Consider the following 23,802-nt stretch of genomic DNA (forward strand, 5'->3'; position numbering starts at 1 on the left):
AGATACAAATACAACCAAATGTATTTGGTCTCCTCCAAATACTTTTCCAAATACATTCCTCAAAATTTGTGTCAGCGACTTCGGGCACCTGCAACGGATTTCTGAGTATCTCATTTTAATTTTGCATCGCACACTCGAGAGTTAGTGTGCGAGGCTCTATCTAGTAACGTAATAGAAATATAATCACAAAAAAATGTAATCAGTTTGGACGTAATAGGTGAATAAAGTACAGAGCTTTAAGCAGCTTTTTTTGTCAATTACATTTTGGTATAGACCAACAAAGAACCGAGACGACGAAGACGCGCAGCACTAGCTAGAGAATTTTTTATTGTTGCAACTCACATCAATTACGAAAATCTGGACGACACGCGCATTTAGAATGTTCCAGGCAAAAATATGGATGCAAATCAGGCTGGAAAGTATCACAAGTTGTCACAGGCACTTATTTAGCCAGTCTCCCTGTGAACGTCGATTTCGTCACTATTCTTGCCGTGTACTATCACCGTAATCACAAAGTCACTAAACGCTTGTGCTTGATTGAGAGACACTGCATTCGGTGCAGAACATAGGCCCCGGGGCCTCGGGGCCTCTGTGCGAGCGGAGACATCGGGGTCCCTTTGCTCTATTTCACCTCATTGGGCGCCTTGGCGCCCAGGCAAAATTAAGTCCCGCGACGCCCGACGGGCGTCGGTTTATTTTTATCGGCGTGGGATCGAGCCGTTGGATTACTGGCGCGAGGCAGCGTTGCTGGGTTTCACTGTCTTTTGGCACCCAGGAAGACAAGTCTACATCGCCCGTTGCCGAAAGTATCAGCGCCAGCACCGCTGCGCATATCAGGTGGTCAAGATCGTTTGGGAGCAAGTTATCGCCCCGTCTGAGTCTTCCTTTCAGACCGCGCGAGTTACCTACTCAAACATGGAGACGCCTCTGTCCTCCGCTGTTGTCGCGCAGCTGGAGGACCGCGGTGTCCCCTTAGTGGCAGTAGGCGGGTTCCGGCACTCCCGGCCTCTGCCCCCGCGACCTCGAGGGCCTGGGGCAATGCCGGTGCAGGAGTGCATTGACACGGTGCGCAGCGCCCTCCCCGATCACATCAACAAGGGCATTGACGACTATGTGTTTTCGGGTGACGTCACCGATCTCGCTCTCCAGGCTCAGGGGTTCACTGAGCTTGTGGCAAGGAAGCCCCCGGACTTTGACTTTGACGTGTTTTGGGACATGTTCCTTCGCATGGCTGCGGATCTTCCCCTGGACGACGCCGGGGAGATTGCGCAGATTGCTGTCCCGGACATCACTGTCGCTTCACTTATGTCACAACAGCAGACCTTGTCCTCGGCCGGTCTCCTCCCACTCGTGACTCTCTTCGGTTCGCCCTCTGGTAATAAGAAAGAAATGCAGGCCAGCGCCACCATGGTCAACGAGAGGGTGCTGTCGCAGGACGGTCCACCAGACAGTTTACCCTTCAAGCCAACGGCCAAACCTGAGGTCATCAAAAAAGGAAAGAAGGTCAGGGTCATCTACAATGAAAGTCAGGCGAACTACATGGTGCTCAAGCACATCTTTGAGGACATAGTTTCTCTTGAGCGCGATCCTGCGTCCGGAAGGTGCATCGGGCTCTCCTCCACGGAGGGGGCCTCTCGCACAATATTCACGCGCTGGTTTCATGTCTACCACAGGAGTACGGGCGGGGATTGGCCCTCATTTCTTGACTGGCTCGAGACCGTACACGGTCACAAGTCTGACAAGAAGGCATGGGAGGCCTCCCCGGGCCCCACAGATCTCTGGGCCTATCTCATCATGTTGCTCGTGCAAGTTGATCTTGCCGGACTGTCGCAGGGGGCCATTCGGCTGCTCTGCAGGGCTTTGGCCGACTATGCCTGTCCCGCCATACAGGTCCACGGAAGCAAGGTGTTCCATGCGCCCTACCGCAATGGGTCGGGTTCCTACCTGACCGCGCACGTCAACACGTGGCGCCATTCATTCATGGCGGACTACGTCCTGGACCTGCTCGCTGGCGCGCGCAGCATAACCGAGGAGGAGGAGGAATACCTCAGACAGTTCGATGTGTTGGGGGATGACTTCCGCGGGCTAGTCATCCACAGGGAGACTGCGGCTCTCTTTGACAGGACAATCGATCGTGTCTTTGGCACCGTCACCACCACCTCTACGCCCCCCATCTTCGGTAGGCCCAACGAGGGTGATTCTCTTGAATTTCTCAGGAGGCGGCATGTCCGTCTGGGTGAGGAAATACGCACGTTCAGAGAACCCATGCGTGTTCTGGCCAAACTCATCCATGGCCAGTCGGCGGTCAGTGTGACTAGATTCACCGCGTCGCTTCAGGCCATGCTTTACGACATTGGCTACAACCCCTGGCTCCACGATGTCCTCCTCAGGCTCGTTCCAAGTGGCGAAGTCAACCAGACCGAATATGAGCAAGAGTTGGAGAGGAAGGTCCGCAAGGTTCCCATCATGCGCGGACACCCCTCCGACTACTTTCCGTCCTTCAATGTCACGGCGGACACGGATGGGTCCCAAGCAAATCCTGCACTGTCGGCCTATGCCTTTACTCATGAGGCACAGGCAGCGGGCGATAAACACAGAGAGAACGTGCTAAAAAGATCGTTCGGGGCCATGGGGGGGGGGGGCGGGGCTGAGGTGAACCCGTCCCCGGAAGGAGTGGTGGTGGCTTCCTGCTCTGGACAGTGACAATATACTTGAGGGATGTATTTTCGCCCACAAAATTGTATTTAATTACAATTGTATTTGAAATACCCACGTTTTAGTATTTAAATACACACGTCAAATACATTACCCAATTTGTAATTAAATACAAATGCAAAATACACAAAGTATTTGAAATACATATTTCAAATACTTGTATTTGAAATACTGCCCATCCCTGGTAGTGAGTATACGAGTATACTAACACACTCCTTTATATTTATTTGCTTGTTAGATGTCTTTGCTTCTTCTGGCAATGTGAAATCAGGGATTTTGACCAAGATGGTGGTTGAGGCAACACTGCCGTGTGAGAAAGTGGGTCTCCGTGTCGACTATAGCTGCTCCGACGTCCTGGAACCGTGCCATGTGACATGCCCTCGGCGTCCATGGCACATCGACATCTGTGACCTGCAAGGTTGTCCACCCAGCTGACGAAGAGAGACACCTACTTTGTGTCAGACTTCCCCACCTTGCGAAGTGTGTTCGGAACCTCATGATGAAGCATGGTTTCAACACCCACGATGGACGAGTATGTAATAGACACTATTCATTTCCTTTGAATACTTACTATTATACTTGTATCTCAAGATATCATTTGACATAATTCCCGTTTTATTTATTCTCATACAATTCTCTACTTTGCAAGCCCACTGGAAGGATGTTTCGACAACGTGGAAGTGCGACAATAACAATGTCACATGTAAAGTTGCACACAAGTTGACTTGGGCTCACATTTTTCCTGATGGGTTCCAGAAGACGCGAGTAGACCAAGCATTCCAGATTTTTAGTTTTTAGTGGAGTATGAATAAGTCTGCGGTGAAGGCAAAAAAGCGGACACATCCGTCTTCACTGACTGAATGGCAAACACTCTACCTTCGCTCATTGCAGGTTACAAAGCCCGTGATGTATTGAATGCTAATGAGGCGGGTGCCCTCATCAATGTACAACCAGAGATGAGCCTTTGCTTTAAAGGCCAGACTTGCAAGGCTGGACAAAAGAGCAAACAAAGAACGGCCCTTCTTTTTTGTTGCAATGATGATGGCTCAGAGAAGATGAAGCTTACTGTGATTGGCAGAATTAAGAAGTCAAGGTGTTTCATAGGTGCGAGCCGTTTGAGCTGCATCTACAAGGCAAACAAGAAGTTTTGGATGACTGGAGCCTTTTTCCAGGAATTTCTTACATACCTTGACAACAAAACGTTGTGCAAGGGCAGGAATATCCTACTGTTCCTCGACCAGTGCGCCGCCCACATGAAAGAAGTCAATCTCAAAAATCTAAGTGTATTGTTCCCTCATTGAAGCAACCGGAGGTATCGGCTATGGCGTAAAGCCACGAAGATCTGCTGTGCGCCTACAATAGCTGCATGAGAGCTTATGCTGTCCACGCGGGCAACAACACTGACTGGGCATCAGTTGCAAGGTCATCCGCTGCCATGTTCCTTTTAAACCAGCAAAAACGTCCCCGCCGAGAAGGGGTCTGGTTCCTCCTGCGTTCGCGAGAGAACCTCGGCGAGTATCACCACCTCGTCCGCGATATGTGGCTGGATAATGGACGAGACTTCTTCGTCTATTTCAGGATCACACGACAAAGGCGTGTACTGTACCTCATTCTTTCCAATGCTAAATGCTTAGCACATAGGTTGAAGGCCCACCTACGTTTAGGAGGTGCTTGTTTAGAGCACATACGGTTCCGATTACCTCGCTTGCTCGCTGGCATTGGAACTGCCTAATCCTCGTAAATAACATGCAGAGATAACATAAAAAAAGAATGAGGCAAAGAGCGCGTTTCTATGTTGCACACATTTCTAAAAGATCACTTCACAGCACGAACCGAAGCAGGACTGGAGACGGCCTGTAAACCGTTTCTTCTGCAGGTTTGAGCACCTGCTGTCTCTGGTTGGGCCACTGCTGCTTAAGAAAGCCACCTTCTGGAGAACGCCGATCGCTCCAGCGGAGAGCTTGTCCTTGACAATCAGGTAAGTTGAATAACTTCATTCTTGTCTGCTCTTTTTCAAACAGCTGGGCCACTCACCATTTAATGTGTACTCAGTTTGAAGTTTGTCTTCATTTCACCAGTCATCTCTAAAAGTTCAGATAGTCATGTGTTTCTGTTTCTGAAGCTGTTTCCCTCACGGAGCATATCAAGCAATATGCTTAACCAGTTACCGGATCGGCCAGTTGACGACCTCTGGAATAATCAGGGAGACATGCCTGGCCCTCCACAAGGTGCTAGGCCAACTCTACTGCCCTGTGAGAAGACATGTCTGGGAAAATGTTAATCCTTATCTGACAGGACGACAAGCACTTTTTGCATAGAATACAGATTTCTAATAGCATCTTCGATCAGCTTGTACCAGAATTGCCTTGGAACCAGGACAGTGCACAACGCTCGATTGTGCGGCGAGTAGTCTGTGCAACATTGAAGATAAACTGCACCGTACCGGTGCACTGCGGCAAGCACCACAATGCGTCACTTCGCGTTTTGTTAGTTTTTTCTTGCGTACTTCTGCATGCAGTGCCCGTCTGCTGTCAATTTCTCCTGGCTTTTTACTCGCGGATTTAACATTCCTACACAAATGGACAATGTGAACCCGATTGTCGATGGGGTCACAAAGCAAGTAACAATTTCACAGGTATACTTTGCCCAGTATTGTTGGTAAGAGTAGCACTAGACAATAGCCATACCTCGATGTTATCGTAATCTCTCTCATGCATTCCACAAAGATTGTAACTTTCGGATGCTCCTTGCCACCGCAGCAATCACCGGTAATTGCAGAGATGGTAAAAAGCTCGTCGTCTTTGCTGTCAGAAGGGCTGGGGAATTCATAGAGTGCCGCTGTGAGGTGTGTTTGTTTTTACAAGGTCGCCATCTGCTATTCCTGCCATCTCCTCGGCAGTGCAACGGGGCTGCACCCCGGTGCACTGTCAATTTTTTTAGTGCACTTTGGGGTAACGAAAAGCCGCATTGGGAGGGTGCACTCCATTGATCGAGTATGTCCGGTGCACTTCGGTGCACTTGATCGAAGACGACAAGGTGCACCTCAGCGGCTCGGTGCGGATGATCGAGGAAGCTCTGAATGTTTGAATTGTCTTTCACTGGTAAATCTATGAACCGACTAAATTCAGGTTCCTTCTAAGCCTATCCTTCTGAATATTCAAATGCTGCACCCTTTTTTCTTTGCTCGTGTAAAACAGTGCAGTTGTTACTGAATTCTGGCTATAATGAGCATTGCGTGCTATGGTGGCATTTAAGTAAAATTACCCAAGAGCATTGTATGACTGGCTTTGCAGGCCCCTAACACTGTCCAGTGGGAGCCACTTGCAGCAAAGTTCAGCAGGCTGTGGAACTTCCCAAACTGTGTCGGAGCCCTGGACGGCAAGGACGTGGCCCTCTAAGCTCCACCTAATAAAGGCTCCGACACATTCAACTATAAAGGGTTCCCCAGCACTGTCTTCCACGCAAGCTGCGATGCCAGCTACAAATTCACGCTAGTGGACATTGGGCAGCCAGGGTGGCTTAGTGATGGGGGCATCTTTGGAGACTCCGAGACGAAGCAGCCTGTGTTGTCGAGAGGACTTAGTCTTCCGCCAGCTGGGTGGTCACCCCATACATCAGCCAAGCTGCCTCTTGCCTTTGTAACAGATGAGGCCTTTCCCTGCTGACTAACCTCATGTGCCCTTATTCCACGAAAGACTTGAAGTTAATGCAGAAAGTGTTCTACTACAGGCTATCCAGGACCAGGAGGATAGTTGAGAACAGCTTCGGCATCCTGGTGGCACATTTGCGCATTTTCAGGCAAACAATCCAGACATCTGAAGAGACTCTGGAGGCCATTGTCTGGACATGTGTCAACCTGCATAACTAGCTGAGCGTCGCTACTGCCCTTTTGGTTACGCCAACCAGGAAGGTGTATCTAGCACCGTAACCGGCAGTCAGTGGAGGAGAGATGCTGCTGGCAGCACTGCACCGTAAGATGTAGGCCATGTCAGCTCAAACAACGTCTCCGACACTAACAAAAGAGAGAGCGGGACAAGTTCATGACATACTTCTGCTCCTCACAGGGTGAGGTACCATGGCAGTACAATGTAGCGTTCAAAGGTACTACTTCTGAAAGCTGAGTGAATTCTCGTAATCAGTGATTCAAAGGGGTGCCCTATCAAACTGCTGGCTATCATATATGTGACGAAATATGTGACCCCAAACATATTTCAGAGGTCACAAATGTTCTTCTTGTGCAAGTGTATGTAAGCTTCTGTATTTCTGTTTATTGTGTTCTTTACTATCTATGAAACTGGTGTGGTCCTTATTGACTACAAAGAGATAAAGACTGTTATGCGATCCAATGTGCCTTTCCGGTCAAATTTGCAAATTCGACCGAGAACGCAGTGCTCTTGCGGAGCACTGTGACACCTTTAACCATCCGATAGACTTCACGAACGCGTCCGTTCTTGATGTTGAAACCAATCTCCGAAAAAGACATCACCTTGAATCATGGCACATCCAAAATACACCAGGAAATATCAACAGATCTGCAGGTACCTTACCATCTGTTTATGTAAGTGGACTACGACACGTGATTAGAAAAAGACTGGATGGCAAGGTGAAAGCGTGATTAGAAGATATTCGTACCACCAAAGAAGACGAGGCTGCTCCCAAGCACGAGATCAATCGCCCCTGAAGAAGAAACCGAACTGGTTTTGAAACCTCGGGTCAGAGTTTAATTTTTGGTTGGAGTCAAATTTTTTTCCATAAACACTAAAATTTCAACACCACCGCACCCCCGCACCAAGGCCAGGTTGTGCCTGTCCAACCACTTACCTGAGTGCGCGGTCCCAATTCTATGGGGATATCCACGGGCGGCCATGGTCGGATTTTATCGTATCGCGACCAGCTGCGCTTGGACACCACACCGCTTCGCCTGCATTGGACTATGTTCCCCGGAACATGCTGGTTGTGACCGTTGCTGTATTAGCCCCACTTCACATCAGGCCGAGTGGACCGTAGGCCTCGCCCCCCATACAGCCTCTAACGACCACCCTTCAGCGCCCCTTGCCACCTTGGATTACCTGCTGTGGGAGGGCTCAGCAAGACGACAGGAGAATGAGGCTGCATTAGGCGAAGCTTAGCCCAGCGAGTCGACCCAAGAGGCTTGGACGGCACCAACAGGCCCCAATGAAGCAAGGAAGCTTGTCTTCGACTTGCTGTTGGCTTACACGAAAATGGCTGGTGTAGCCGGCCTCATATAGTTCTTCCTCCTCCTCACCTCCCCATATCCCTCTCTCCTTCCCCTTCGCAGCAAGTCATGCAATTGGCCGCGTCGTACCCTCCTATACCTAAATAAAACATTTTCAACAAACAAATGCACAGTTTGTAATTGCATGTTATGCTGTGGCTTAGTATATACAATGTGCCACTAGAGAATGACTGCTACGTTAAATGCTGCTGAAGTTGGTTGGATGCCACCATAAATTATACTGGGTGTTTGCGAGGAATCCGAACCCGGCTTTCGCACCGCAAAAATAAACTAGACATAGCGGGGAGCTCCAACACCGTCATCTACACCTTGGACCCTGGACCAATTACACAAGAAATTTTTAATGAAATAAAATATCCAAAAACATAGTCACTCAGGTTTTTTTATGAAAATGTGTCCCAATAAATATTGAAGCCTGTGTCGTCTGCTTCTGTCTTCACGAACAACAACAGTCATCTACGTGCACCTGCATTGATTGTTCATATTCAGTTTTATCTTATTACCAACTGGTACTCCTTATGCAGCAGTTATTGCGCAAGCACCGAAGTGAGGTCATACTTTGGCACACCTAACTGAGGAGCTTCAGAAAAGTGAAGCGCAAGTTTTTTTCGGAGTGCGGCTTACGGCCGCTGTAGGGATGTCGCAAATAGCCCCCTCGCTCACACACGACAGCTCGTCAAGTCTACCCGACTTGAGCTGTCCGTGAAGGGCGCCCCAAAGGCTCATCCCTTTCTTTTGGCGGCACTGTCCAAGAAGATTTACGGGAACGGGCCAACATGGCCGCATGGGAAGCCAGCCGAGTAGCCGTTCCCAGAGCCGGGTTGGAGGCGTCTTCGTGGAGCGGGGGCAGACAAGGGTGGTAGGGAGACTTTGGCGGCTCCCCTTGAATGCATGGAGAGGGTGCTTGCACTGGGGCCAATAGAAGTGCTTAACGTCCCTGGTTGGACTGATCCAATGTCAGCATGCTGGTTTTGAAATCCTGACGAGCCGGGTCGAGTTGAGTTGAAACAGGTCCGCGGATCGCTATGTTTGTCTCCTGCGGTATGAGGGCCGCATAAGTTTGTCGTGCGCGACAAAGGAGAGTGCCCGCACTGTGCGCGGTTTGGCGCATTATCGTTGACTGAGGCTGTTGCGAGTGACATTACGCCGAAAGCGCAACATTTTCTTGCTTTGTTTTGCAAAAATTTGTTTGTCATCTGTAAATATATTCATATTTACTCAACCACCGAGCCTGAGTGTCACTGAGGTCACCAGAAACGAGTCACCCTCCAGCCGTCGCAGCACCCCACGATTGACCGAAACCTTACTGGCGCAGTCGACAGGATTGTGGACATCGTCGACCGCTTGGACATCAAGACGACTAGGAGAACAGCTTTCAGCTGATCCAGCGGTACCGGCTCGGCGACTATCATCAACGGGGTACCGGGCTACTCTCAAGAAGCCAGCCTCAAGACGACCTCGTCAACACCCGAAGCCAGCAGCGACAGAAACCGGGACTCAGGGGAACGGAGTCCACCTGCGGTGATGGAAGCCAAGGACTCGCGAGTTTGGTGGCGTCGACAATCTTGGGGGACATCACAACATTGCGAGGTGAGTGATCTCCTTTCGTTCCGTCCCCGGCTGACATTCGCGCGCAAAGCCACATGGCTATGGCAATGGCTATGGCAACAGGCAATGAGGAATCGGGTGGTGAAGCGGCTCTGCTGAGCGTTCAAAGAGCCCTTGCGAGAAAAAAAAACGAAGGAGCTAAAGCAGCAGGTACGACTTGCAGAACTCCGGGCGGAGGAGCGGAGAGCAAGAGCTCTCACTGTGTGTTTACACAGTGAGAGCTCTTAGTTCAACGCAACTTAGTTTGTTTCAGTTCGATCGTGATAAATGTACTCAAAGTGTCCAAGAATCTGAAACTATAGCGATTTATTAGACATGTTTGGAAGCTCCATACTCCGTTCACACGCAGTGCGACAGTATGACAACCAAGTGAGTGACCCATTGTTTATGGCATTAGATATGAAAAAGAACACGAAACAACTCGCAACAAGAAAATTAAGCAACGACCATGCGAAAGAAAAGAGAACCACGTGGTGTTGATCAGGCGCATTTCCAGGGGGGGTGTTCAGGTGTCAGAACACCCCTCGAAATTTTTACTTTATTTTTAGGGGTGTGCGAATACTCAAATATACGAATTCGAATCGAATAACAAGTTCCCGAATAATTCGATTCGTAAATCGAATTCCTAGTACTCGGTCACTCGAATATTCTATATATTTGGCCAGAGACACGCGGTCGGCTCGGAACTGACAAAGAAGTCGCTTATTCTCTCGGTGTTAGTGCCGTGATGTTAGACAGACCATGCGAGAAACACCTCCTGGTTCTACCATTCCACAAAAATCTAACGCACAGGATAGACAAAAGAAAAGCAACGAATGCCACAAACTTTATAGCACGCAGATTTACACATGATCGTGACACAATCTAACCTTGAATCACAACCGAAACATCCCATTTGCGCCGCTTAATTTTGCGCGATGCCTAATACTTTTCCCGAGTAATGGCCCTCGTTTCAAACTGAAGCATGGATGTAGAACACACTTGCCACACTCACAAAAATCGGCGACTGCAAGATCACAAAAAAAACCCACTATAACCACACCAATGAAACCAGCTGAGTTGTTGTCGTCGTTCTTTTGGAATTGCAGGTGCCGCAAGCCACAAATTTTGATTCGGAACAAAACGGAACGGAAAAGTAGTGTGCCTAGATTTGAGAGGGTTTCCAATCATTCGATAGCCGCATTTGAATTACGAATTGCGAGAAGGTGACAAAAGGATGAAAGCAACGATCGGGCAGGCGTCTTCTGTTTCCGTTTGCTCGCCTTCTTTGCACGCAAGGCACACGACAACACGACACATGCACACTTACGACCAGTCTGCGCAGGAGCAGTCTCCATGGTTTCAGTTGAGCTTGTTCCACAGGCTCCACAAGGCTTGCTCCCTCTTTTAAATCTAGGCCACTGCAATGTTACTTGGCCATTGTGAGCTAGGCCCTCTAAAACAGAATAGATGGACGCAGGAATGGATGTATAGCAACAGTTGGACGGTGACTTGCGCCACCTAACCACATTTTCTTTCTTACTTCCGATTATATTGTTTAAGCCTGATTCCTCAGATTTAACAACTACAGTCGTCGACCGATTATTCAGACTTGGAGGAGACCCTTGAAATGGTCAAAATAATCAAGCAGTCCCAAAATTCGGTAGATGAAACAACTTGCCTTTATTGCGCCTAAGCAGGGTTTAAAAATCCGTCAATAGCGGCTTGCTTCACACATGCTTCATGTTACGCCTGCTCACGATGATGTCTGCTTGCATTTGCGCGAGCGTCGTGTTCTTGTCATACACATTCAACAGCAATGTTAATGCGTTCGTAGTATCTGCTGTCAATGGCTGCGGGCGGTAGTCGTCGGAGTCTCATTTTCTGCTGATGCGAGGAACGAGATGAAAGCGCAAATCTAGGAGCGCAAAATGGCGACTGGCGATGTGAAGGTGAAAGGAAACGAAGCAAAATGATAATAATGATGATGATGATGACGTGCAGTTGAATAAAAGGGCTAGCATAGCGTCACCTAGCGGTAGGACTCGGGAGTACTCAAGTCGCGCTGCCAAACCAAGCCAATCCATTAGCAGCCAACAGTGCTGTTAACTTAGCGAGAAAGTCGCTAAAGACTGAAAAGTCCTAACAACTTTTCAGTCTTTTTGGAGTCTGGAGAACTTTACTAAGGACTTTTTATTTTTTTATTTTTTTTACAGCTAGGTAAATTGTTGTTACTAAAGCTACATGAAGCCTCTCCAGAGGCTCTCAGGTGACTGCTCTGGACGTCACTCATTTTTTTTTGTTTCATCCTGTTGAGGGTGAGGGTGATGCGAGGTAGCGGTCAGACGAAGATATTCTCAAACCACGAACAACGTTAGAACCACTCCCCTTTCCAGGGATTATCTAGCAGGTGTTTGTAGAATCCTTTGTGATTGTCGCGAAAAAAACTGCAGGTATTGATGCGAGCAGCTATGATTGACAAGTTATGGAACAATCCTGCTCGCGACGGCTTAACTCCAGGACAACCTCAGTGTGGTTATCGAAGATAACCCCCCGAGGATGAAGATTTATACAAAACAAGTAGCGACATGAATTAAATGCAGGCTTCCGCTGTTTTGCTCCTGGATCATGATCTTCTCGTCAATGCCTTGAGTCACTCAAGGCGTTGGCGAGCTTGTTGGGAATGGGACGGCCGGCGGTTAGTTTTCGGAAATAACACAAGCGTTGAAGTTTGGCAACTTGCTGGATCTAGCGGTATTATGCCTCCCAAGTACAATCACCACTATAGAAAAAGTTGGCAGTCTTTTCCTGAGTTTAAAAGCTGGTTACGTTCTGTGGAAAACAAAAGCACAAAAGCATCCTGTACCTATTGTGGGAGCGAATTTTATGCCAAGCTTTCCGATATAAAAAAGCATGCCGCCACCACCACCAAGCAGAAGAAATCATCCGAACCGTACTGCAGATCTCAAGGGAAAAAGCTGCAGTTTCCAGCCACAACCGAGTCTTCTTGTGGCAAAAGTGAAGCCGGTTTCTGCCTGTTCATATGTGAGCATTAGCGTTCCTCGCCGCTGACCACGTGACAAAACTTTGCAAAAAACAGTTCATGGACGGCAAAAGCGCAGCAGGCTTGCGCATGCACCGAAACAAGTGCACAGAGATCATCGTGAACCTGTTCTCTCCGCACTTCATACAGCTCTTGGTGGCTGACATTGGGGACTCGAAATACAGCCTGATCATCGACGAGGCTACAGATGTTTTCACTACCAAGTTGCTGGGTGTAGTGGTGCGGTACTTTAGTGCTGCACAGAAAAGCATAGTGACAATATTCCTGGTGTTAAACAAATTGGACGATGGCACGGCTGTGGCTATCATCAAGTGTTGGAAAGCCTCCTCATGCACATGAGACTTGACACGAAGCGTCTCCTCGGCATCAGAGTTGACAACGGCGCAAACGGTGTTTTCGAGACAATGAAGCGCGAGTGGCAACTCCCAACCTTAATAATGATAAGATGTACGTGCCATTCGTTCCAAGTGACACTTTCCCACGCTGTTCAGGGAACGCTTCTGAGGAACGTGGACTTTTTGGTGCAAGAGGTTCAGCGCGCCAACAAGGCCTACAAGAGGAAAGACGGGGAGCCTGCGAGGCTTCCTGAAGACCTCACGCTCCTGATAAAGACAGTATGTAGCAAAGTGCTCATTCCAACGGCGAACATTGATCCTCTGTGCCCGCTTATCGATGGCCACCTGGATCTCAAGCCGTACTTGGGATATGAGTTCGAGAAACTAGCGAACACGCTGCCAGCTGGTCCTGAAGTCGACTTGGTTTGCCAGCACTGCATTGCATTCACAGTTAAGCTATCAGCTTTGGCTGCACCTACCATCAAACTACAAGATATTGCAGGCCATGGCATGGCTGTCTGTGGGAGCGTGCCTGCGCGAGCGCTCAAAGAACCTATCGTGGAGCTGGCAGAAGTTTTTGGTGTACAACCAAACAAGATAGATCTTGTGGACACCCAGTGAAAGATGCTAACAGTGGTGAGCTGGGCGAGCACCACTGACACCATTGCGTTTTGGTCTGAGGTACTGCGATGAAGCTGGCTCAAACCCGTTTCACGAGCTCGCGCACCTAGCAATCAATGTGCACTCCTTGGCATACTCAAACGCAGAGGTGTAAGAGTCTTTAGCCAACTGAGCGTCGTGAAAACAAAGCAGAGGAATTCTCTCAGCCCTGCCAGTACAAATGCCGTCTTGGGCTTTCGTAGCTGACTTCACCGTCTTGGGAAGTGCTACTATACTTATGACCTTCCCGAAAGGGTGACAAGAAAAGTTGGAATCATACAAGCATACTCCTCAGCTTTTGCATCTGGAAGCGGTGCATGTGCACAAAGCAATGGCGAGTCTGCAGACGAGGAAGCATAGTGATACAAAACTGTTGCTCAATTTCTTGCGTATATAATATACTTCAGCGACTTGAGTGAAATGTAGGGTCCAATAGAATGATTTCTGGTTCTACTGTTGACTAACATTATTGTGTTAATATATTATATAAACATTAGATATCATCTGTGAACGCAGTAGGCTGTTGCTGAAAGCAAAGTAAGAAAGTAAAGCCAGTAGATCTCCCTTCACGCACACCATACGTTTCACTGCCTCGCAAACGCCTTGAAAATATTTTCATATTCCAATTGATCACTTCACTCACCACTGGAGAAAGTAATTTAAATATTGCTTCAAATAACAAAACCCTTTGCGTGTCTTATGCAGTTGAAGAGTTAAAATTAAACAATTCCGGAAAAAACTCGTCATCATCATCACTTAACGACTTTTAGCTAGAACTGGCAACTTTTAGGCTGCGTCCTGGCAACTTCGCCCAAAATAAAGTTAACAGCACTGGCAGCCAACAAAGAATTCAAAATGGCCCCTTCTCAATGGTGTTTCCTGCTGATCGCTCGCGACGATGAGGTCCGAATAATTGAATTTTCGGATTTCAAGCTGTCTGAAACATTGGTTGTGAATATACGGTATTTCTATGGGGGAAGTCGCGGTTCCTCTTTTAGGTCCGAATTATCAAACAAGTTCGAATTATCGGGGTCCGAAAAATCGATCGGCGACCGTATTTGTTTCTTTATATCAAATAAAATCCTGGGTGCCCTTTTTCTCTTTTAAAATTGAGACCAAATATCACAAAATGCACGTTTTTGAGATATATAAATATAAAAAAAGACACGTTGCAATGTTAGGACGCGCAACTGCTCGCATCATTGCGCGCGCGGGAGTTTTGGCAGCTTCAATTGACGAAGTCACTCGCACCGTTCTTGCGTTATTTCCGGACGATTTCTACGCGAAATGGGCAAATACGTGAGTTACACGCGTGCATTTAAGCATCTGTTCATCGGGCATGCCGAAGAAAGTGGCAACCATGCTGCCGGAAGGAACTTCGACGTAAACGAGAGCAAGTGTGCTACCGGCGTAAGTGGAAGGATGAGCTCGACGGAGCAAAGCGCTGCCGCCATGCTTCCTGGATTGCCGAAACGCGGAAAATTTCGCAAAGCGGAAGTGGCCGTGCCGAGGTACGCGACCCAGCTCCAAAACGACGGCCGCGCTGTGTCCCACAAACTCGTTCGAGTGTACACTTGTGCAACTACGCGTGCGGGCGGCATCCTTGCTGTTGACTTCAAGGCAAGCGACGCACGGATGACACGCTTCGTGCATCTGCTTCGATCACTGCTAATGCTTGATTGCCTTCGCAAACACCTCGTGGCAAGCGACCGCAAGAAACTCAAGGAGCTTCGTACGAAGCTCACTGTTATTCCTGGCGGCCTCACGTCTGCCGTTCAAAGATAATGCCGAACACTGCCGTTCAAAGATAATGTGTGACAACTGTACACGGAGTGGATGGCTGACGGCAACGACAAACTAACACCGGGGGGCAAGATTAAAAGGCCGTCCATTGAGCAGTTGTGCCAATGGGTTAAGATTGCGTGGGATATCAGCGCGGGTAGCAAAAAAATTATCCCAAAAACGCGAGAAATGCGCATGTTTCAAGCCCTCAAATTTCCGAAACGCGGCGACCGGGCATTTTGGTATCGATGGAAAGCGCGTTTCGCAATCGTTCCGTTTCCCGCGACGGCGCTGTTCTCCTACTGTGGGGCGCTCGGCCCGCCACACGGCGGCCAAACCGGCGACTAGCGGGGGGGGCGGCTCCCGGCGCCGACAGGCTAGAAAAGGGGTGGCCCGTATGGCCGAGGGCAGTTGCTGCCTCGAGTCTTGGCCAGGCCGAGTCATGGTAATAAACCCTGTTTGACCCCAAGGAACGAGTCGTCTGGTTGATCACCTGCGGCGGACGGCGGAAGGCTAACGCCACATCTGGCGCCCAACGGGGACTCTGTCGTCCGTCGTCGGTGATCTCGACCAGACGGTTCGTCCTCCCTTTCTTCTACTTTGCGTTTCTTAATTTCTTTTCGGACATTGATTCGTCGCGGTTCGCGTTTTTCATTTCTTTTTTTATATCGCGTTGTGTTTTTCTTGTTCATTACGACTTTTTGTGCGCTCGCCTATCTCCGCGGTCTGCACGTCGCTGACGGTGCGGTTTTCTTGGCGTAGTTTTTGGCGCATTTTTTTTTCTTCCCTCGTGTTCGCGTGTGCTGTTTTTTTTCCCTTGTCGCGCGTTTTTTTTTCTTCTTTTCTCCATGCCTCCGAAGAAACAGTCCCAGCCCCCGTCCCACCACAGCGACTCCAGCGAAGAAGACGCGGAGCCCGGTCCGTCGTCGGCTGAGGTCCTGGCGCTCATGGCCCGAATGTCCGCCACCCTCTACTTGGTGACGGAGCGCCTGGCAACCAGCACGGGAGGAGCCGGCGGCCATGTGCAGCAGTGTGGGCCCGAGCTCCACCCTCGGCTCACGGTCCCCGTGTACACGGGGTTCGACGACAGGAAGTCCGTCGCCGACTTCCTGGAAGAGCTGGACGTCTACGCCCGAGCGTCCGGCGCCTCGGAGAGCTACGTGCTCGAGCGCATCCTGCCCCTCGCCTTACAAGCGAGCGCGAGACGATGGTGGGTGTTGCAAACTCCTTTTCCGTCCCTAGAGGTGTCCCGCCGTAGCTTCTGAGAAGAGTTCCTGCCACCGGGGTACGACTCCAGAGTCCAGCGGGAGCTCGAACGACGTACCCAGCATCCAGAGGAAGGCCTCGTCGAATACATCCGGGCCATGCAGGAGCTGTTCAACCGAGCGGCGAAAGCTGCTCCCGAGTTGGAGAGGGTTGCACGCATCATCCGACAGAGCCACCCCCGTTACCACGTCTATCTTCAGGGGCGGCGGTTCGAAAGCGTTCGTGCGGCGTGCAAGACATAATCCTGGCCAGCATGGACTACCGGCCGCCGCCCCCGCCACGGAAGCCCTCGAACCATCGTGCGCGTGGTCGCCACCTGCACGCACCGCCCTGGAACGCACCCCTCCGACTCATCGCCCACCCGAAAGGGTCGGCGCCTACGCCTACTTGCCCCGCGCCCTGGACACCCTTGAGTGCACTCAGGATGGCGACGGGAGGCTCGGTGCTGCATCACCGGCTGGGGTCAGCGTGAGCTTAAATTCCCGACCGAGGGAAGCCCCAGGCGCCTGGGATTGGCCCCCCCCAGGGCCCGCACTTGGGTGGAAGCCCGCCGCGGGTGCCGCGAAACCTCGAGAGGGGCCGGCTGCAGTTCCCAGACAGCGAAAGCTGGCTGCATGACCCTCGGCGAGATCTTCAGATGGCCGGAACGCCCCAGCGCCAGCCGAGAGGCGGCTGGCAACGTGGGAATGATACGGCGGAGCCGAGAGGCAGCCGGCGACGTGGGAGTGAACGGGGCAACGTGGGAACCCAGCGGCAGAATGACTCCTGCTACAACTGTGGACAGCGTGGCCACTTCCGCAGCCAGTGCCCACAACGGCGGCCCCGTGAGCAGCGAGAACTGCCTGACCAGAAAAACCGAGGCGGCCCGCGGCGCTGAACCCGGAGACCTCGCCGCCCAAAGCCGCCACCAGCCCCGGGAAATGTAAGTCGCCGGCAATACTTCCTTCTGTATGTCGAGTACGACCTACGAACCACAGCATCGAGCCTAGGATAACAATTTCTCTGCTCGGAGTTCTTTTCGCCGTCCTGTTCGATACCGGTGCGTGAGTTTCGCTTATCGGCGACGTCGTTTTTGAACTTTGCAAATCAAGAAATGTTAAGCTCCGTTGTTCGAGCACGCTTTTGCAGTTAGCGTCAGGCGCGCCAACAAAAGCAGCAGGCGCAGTTAGGCTGAGGATTTCTTTCGACGGAAAAACGCGGCGTCAGCGTTTCCTTTATCTGCCAGGATTGGCCGTACCCGTTATCTTGGGCCGAGATTTTATTGCAGACGAAAATATTTCGCTCGACTTTGCTGCTGGCGGGTATCGGCTGGACAACCAGCCACACGTCACCCCCTTCACCAGACGTGAAGATTGCGTCACCGCCGCAACCCTTCTGACCCACTACACAGCGCGGCCAGCTGCAGTTCTTCCTGATGGCATCCGAGACGCCCTCAACGCGTGCCCAGCAACCAGCTCGCAAAAGCAGCAGCTCGAGAGCATCCTGCAGCCGTTCGCAACGATGTTCACGGAAACCCCGGGCAAGACCGACGTGTTGCTACACCGCATCGAAACTGGTGACGCCCGACCACTGCGGTGCAACCCCAGGCCCCTCAGCGTCCACAAGCGAGCACTACTAGACGCAGCACTACAGGAGATGCTGGATACCGGAGCAGTGCAAGAGTCCCAGAGTCCGTGGGCCTCCCCCGTCGTCTTGGCTCCGAAGAAGGACGGCTCGGTACGACTTTGCGTGGATTATCGCCGCCTCAACGCAGTGACGGTGAGAGATTCGTACCCCTTTCCTTCCATAGACTCGGTTATGTACGCGATTGGCAACGCGAAAGTGTTCACCACTCTGGACTGCAGTCGAGGTTTTTTGCAAATTGAGATTGATCCAGAGGACATGCCAAAGACTGCGTTCACTTGCCACAGAGGATTGTTTGAATTTACTCGCCTCCCCTTTGGCCTTTCCAATTCACCCGCTAGCCTCCAGCGTTTAATGGATATCGTTCTCGGCGACACAAAATATAAATTCGCCATGGCATACATGGATGACGTCGTTATTTTTTCCCAGACTTTCGAGGAACACCTGAATCATCTTGGGTTCCTCCTCGAGCGCCTGCGCAACGCCGGCCTGACGATTCACCCTGACAAGGTGCAGCTCGCTTCACCACAAATTAACCTCCTTGGCTTTGTAGTGGACAATGAAGTTCTTCGCCCCAACGAGGACAAGCTGCGTGCAATAACAGAGTATCCGCAGCCACACGACGTCAAGAGTTTGCAGCGGTTTCTTGGATTGATTGGATTTTATCGCCAGTTCATCCCTCGCTGCGCCGAGATTGCTAACCCCCTGACCTTGCTCTTGCGCAAAGGCAAGAAATGGCGGTGGGGGGAGGATCAGCGCGTCGCTTTCCTTCAGCTCTCGAAAGCAATCACCGACGTCGCCTCTTTGAAGTTGCCTGATCTCAACCGACAATTTGTCGTCCAAACAGATGCCAGCAACTCCGGCCTGGGCGCGGTCCTCCTTCAGGAACACGACAATGTTCTTCGCCCAGTCGCCTTCGCTAGCCGCACACTGACAGCGGCCGAGCAAAACTACCCCGTGACGGAAAAGGAGTGTCTCGCCATCATCTTCGCCCTCAAGAAGTTTAACATGTATCTTGATGGTGCTTCCTTTCAGATACAGACGGATCACCAAGCGCTCTCCTGGCTGAAGAATTTGCAGAATCCAGCCGGACGTCTTGCACGATGGGCTCTGACACTGCAAGCGTACGACTACACTATCGCCTACAGGAAAAGAGCAACTAATATTGTGGCAGATGCACTGTCACGGGCTCCTTTGCAGGTCCCTCCCACTGAGACGGAACCAAAGTTGGTGGGATTAACGGACATCGTGGCCCGCACTTCGGAGTCACGGTGGGGGATGTTGGTGAGCAGAGCAGACCTCCGCAAGGCCCAGCAGGAAGATGGACTTTGTCGACGCGTGTGCGAGAGGCTTGCGGCACGAAGAGCAAGCGGCACCGGAAGCGACGACTCGTACGACTCGTACCTGCTGAGCGAGGACGGACTTCTCCGCTACATCCCCAAGGCAGACGACGACAGCGATGGATCGCCTTTCCGGATTGTGATACCTCGGAAGCTGCGCAAATCATTCATCAGGTACTTCCATGATTCAGCATTAGCGGGTCACAGCAGCGGCAGTAAGACTTACGATAAGTTATGTCGTGTTGCGACTTGGCCAGGAATCAGGCAGGATGTACTGAAGTATGCTCGCAGTTGTCCAGTGTGTCAGAAGGCGAAACCTCGCGGAGGCCAACCACCAGGATTAATGCAGCCAGTCGTTAGCCAGTCGCCTTGGCAGATTGTCGCATGTGATGTCATGGGACCGTTTCCATGTAGTCCTCGCGGAAATCAGTACCTACTTGTTGTGACTGACCACTTCACCAAGTGGGTCGAACTGTTCCCCTTACAAAAGCTTCTTTCGCAGCGGACCTGGGACTGCCTTCTGTCCGTTTTCATGAGATTCGGCTTTCCTGCAGAGCTCATCACGGACAGTGCTTCGTACTTTCGAAGCAAGATTTTCGTCGACACCTGCGCTGCGCTTGGAATACGGCACAAGCTGACTTCGCCGTATCATCCGCAAGCCAACATTACGGAGAGGATCAACCGCAACCTCAAAATGATGTTGATTTCCCACACAGCCCGTCACAAAAACTGGGATGCCAAACTCGACGAGATGGCATTTGCAACGCGCACCACGGTCAACCGATCCACTGGTTTCACGCCTGCTCGTCTCAACTTTGGTACGGAGCTAACTTTCCCAATGGAAAATTAATTTCTATACACAGATGTTGCGCAGAATGGACGCCCATACGCGCAGTTCGCCCAGGACGTCCATCACCGACTCTCGTCGGCCGTTCGTAAAGCACGAGAGAACCTCGACGTCGCTCGTCTTCAACAGGCCGCACAGTACGACAAGGGCCGCCGCAATGTCCATTTTCAGGTTGGAGACCTGGTACTTCGTCAGACACATCCCCTCAGCGATGCGTCGAAAGGCTTTGCAGCATCCCTCGCCAACCATTGGAATGGACCCTTTCGCATAACGGAAACAGTTTCCCCGCTGAGCTACCGCCTAGCACGACTGCATGGTACACAGCAGTACGGCCCAATTCACGTGTCTGAGGTCAAGCGTTACTGCGAGCCAGCAGTTTTTCCGCAGGTCCCGGACATCCCAGCTCCCAGCCAGCCCTTGGACCACGGAACTACGCCCAGGCGGTACAACCTACGCCCTCGGTGACTCATCACCTGTTCTATTCATATCCTTTTTTGGCTGGCTGCGTCTCTCCGTGGAGAGGGGGGGAGAGGATCCATCTCCTTCCCGCGGGTCTGCCCTTTGTTTTCACAAAGGGATCGTTTTGTTTGCGAGTGTCTCCGAACATGTTTGACGTATCACAACCAGACCCGTTAATTCGTCCTTTTTCTTCGTGTGCCCGTTCTCTATTTCCTCCGCAGGATCGTCACTGCCACCAAGAGCGTTCCCGCCAAGCCTATCATTTCAGGCGCTTGGCGGCACGATTCCCGCCGCGCCGTGAGCGTGCCTCCGTTGCAACTTGGACTGTGCTGGTAGAGGACCACCCGGTGGGCTGGGCCTCAGCGCTACGCTGGAGGGAGCAGCCCCGGCCCGAGCGTGGCGCGCCCCCGGAGTCCGTCCCCGAGCCTTTCCGGGGCAACACGTTGGAGGACCGGCACCCGCACGAGCCCGTGGCCTTATACAACGAGGCAGAGCGCCGCCTGCTGTACCCCGTCTGCGGAGTGCCGGAGCTCCACCACCCCACCCACCTGGCGGGTGCCTTGCACCAGGCTCGCGTCGCGGCGGACTGGGCTCGCCGAGCCGCGCCACCTCCTGCTGCACCTCCGGCAGCCCCCCGCCCGTTGGAGGTCGCGGAAGCCATCCGGGTCCTCCGCCAAGTCCGCCCGGACCTGCTCCGCGACCCGTCCCATGAGGAGGCCATCTTAGACCTCGACCTCTAAAAGGGGGGGGAGGTGTGGGGTGCTCGGCCCGCCACTTGGCGGCCAAACCGGCGACTAGCGGGGGGGCGGCTCCCGGCGCCGACAGGCTAGAAAAGGGATGGCCCGTGTGGCCGAGGGCAGTTGCTGCCCCGAGTCTTGACGAGGCCGATTCATGGTGATAAACCCTGTTTGACCCCGAGGAACGAGTCGTCTGATTGATCACCTGCGGTGGACGGCGGGAGGCGAACGCCACAACACACAAAAAAGAGAAGAGCGAAGCACGGGGAGACGCGAACGGCGCACTACAAGTGGCTCCCTCTGGCTACGTGCTGTGTCGCGCTTCGTAATTGGCTCGCGCCGCGGTTGCCCCTAGCAACCGCTCCCGCCGCGTTCGCTTTCTGGTTCCCGGCGGTGGTTTCAGAATCATACGCGAGTTTCGGGTTTGCTCGATCGCAGTGTTTACTTGCGTTAGTTCCGACTTTGACTTGCGATCATGGACGGGCGCTCGTTCAAAAAGAAGTATTGGACTACACATCGGTTCGGAAACCGCAAGCGGAAGTCTCCGATGGCGAAGAAACGCCGGAAAGTAGTTGCTTCTCCAATGCCCGTAAGTGAGCCATTTGTTGGAGCGCTGCTAGATGCTGCCTCCAAGATCGCGTGTCCAGTGACTGGCACTGCGGACGCCACGGGTATGCTGGATGCAGCGGATTCAACGAACAGCGATCGCACTGTTCAAATTCACTTGCAACCACACTTTTTGTCACCAGAAATATTCCGCAGGAGCACCGCGGCGGTTTGCGAGTCACTCAGTTCAGTGACCGCAACGGAGCGAAAGATGCTGCTTACCGGCCAAGGCAATGCTGTGGGACCAGAGCTACCCGCGAGACCAGAGTCAGCTGTTAAAGAATTTATTTTGGTTCAGATCTCGGCAATCAGTGCTCTGTTGAAAAACACACCGTGCCAACAGAGCTCGCGACCCAGCTTGACCATCAAGCAAGACACAAGGCTTGGGTTAGCTCTCAAAATTGTCCTCAGATGTCCCACATGTGGTCCCGTCGAGAGCGAATGGTCATCGCCACGAAGAGAAGAAGGCAGAACATTTGAAGTGAACCTGAGGTCCATCCAAGCCATCAAAAGTATTGGGAAAGGTTCTACAGCTATCACAGACTTCTGGTCAATTATGAATGTGTCTCATAGAGGAATGCACCATAAGACATTCCAGGGCCACCTCAAGGCAAGCTTCAAGCCTGCTTCAGAGGCAGCTGCAGCGAGTATTTCTTGATGCTGTAGCAGCTGTACGCAAGGTCTACACAGGCATGGATTCCACATTCACAAAAAATGTGACCGTGGTCTACGATGAAACGTGGATGACCCGCGGTCGCACCTCGCACGTCGGTGTAGGAACCATCATCGAATTTTACATAGGTTTGGTCATAGCTCCCCTCCCTGCTCCGCATCCGTATCATGCACCGCGCTGACCGTGCGTAGGCAACAGTGGCTTGCAAAATTCAATCCAGTCCTACTTTGCGGCCCGATCAGCCCGGTTGCCACGCGCCATTGTCGCTTTGTTTTAGTGGTGTCAGGTCGGCTATGCATTCTTACACAGTGGCAAAGAAAATCGAGGTCGTCCAATAGCATCGTAAAAACAGGAAAAACATACACCAGACGTCTCGACACATAAGCTTGACCGGGTACGGTAATGGGATAAGAATTTTGACAATTTGCTACAAGCAAACTACGGGAAAGCCAAACATCGACGAAAGCTAAGTAATGGCACGCCAGTGTTCAGTGAATACGTGGACGACGCGCCCTTTGAATGCCTGGAGCGCAAAAGAAGTGCAGAACGAGCCATTAGCAACCGGCTTCTTCCTGAAGAGGCTGTCAAAATAGCCAACGACATGCAGTTGGGAAACATTGCGGAATGCTGCGAACTTTTTCTTGCGACTGACTCTGAGGAGTCTTTTGGTGGTTTTTAAAGTGATTAACATAGCAGTGAGAAATCTTTGGCCTAATGAAGTCTATGTTCTCAAAGATAAATAAAATATTAAATTCATGTGCACTTGTTTTTTTGTTTTTTTCCTGGTGGAAAAATTTTCTTGTTGCCCTCTTGAATTCTGGTGCTGTTTTGGGGTAGCGCTCCCCCTACTT

The 23,802-nt window shown here is 51.4% G+C and overlaps 1 pseudogene; it reads left to right on the plus strand.

The window, feature by feature from the left end:
* The first annotated feature begins 14,792 nt into the window (after nucleotides 1-14,792).
* On the plus strand, nucleotides 14,793-21,809 carry LOC115320022 (annotated as a pseudogene).
* The last annotated feature ends 1,993 nt before the right edge of the window (nucleotides 21,810-23,802 follow it).

Source organism: Ixodes scapularis, unplaced genomic scaffold (genome assembly GCF_016920785.2).
Source record: "Ixodes scapularis isolate PalLabHiFi unplaced genomic scaffold, ASM1692078v2 ptg001458l_1__unscaffolded, whole genome shotgun sequence".
NCBI classification, from domain to species: Eukaryota; Metazoa; Arthropoda; class Arachnida; order Ixodida; family Ixodidae; genus Ixodes; species Ixodes scapularis.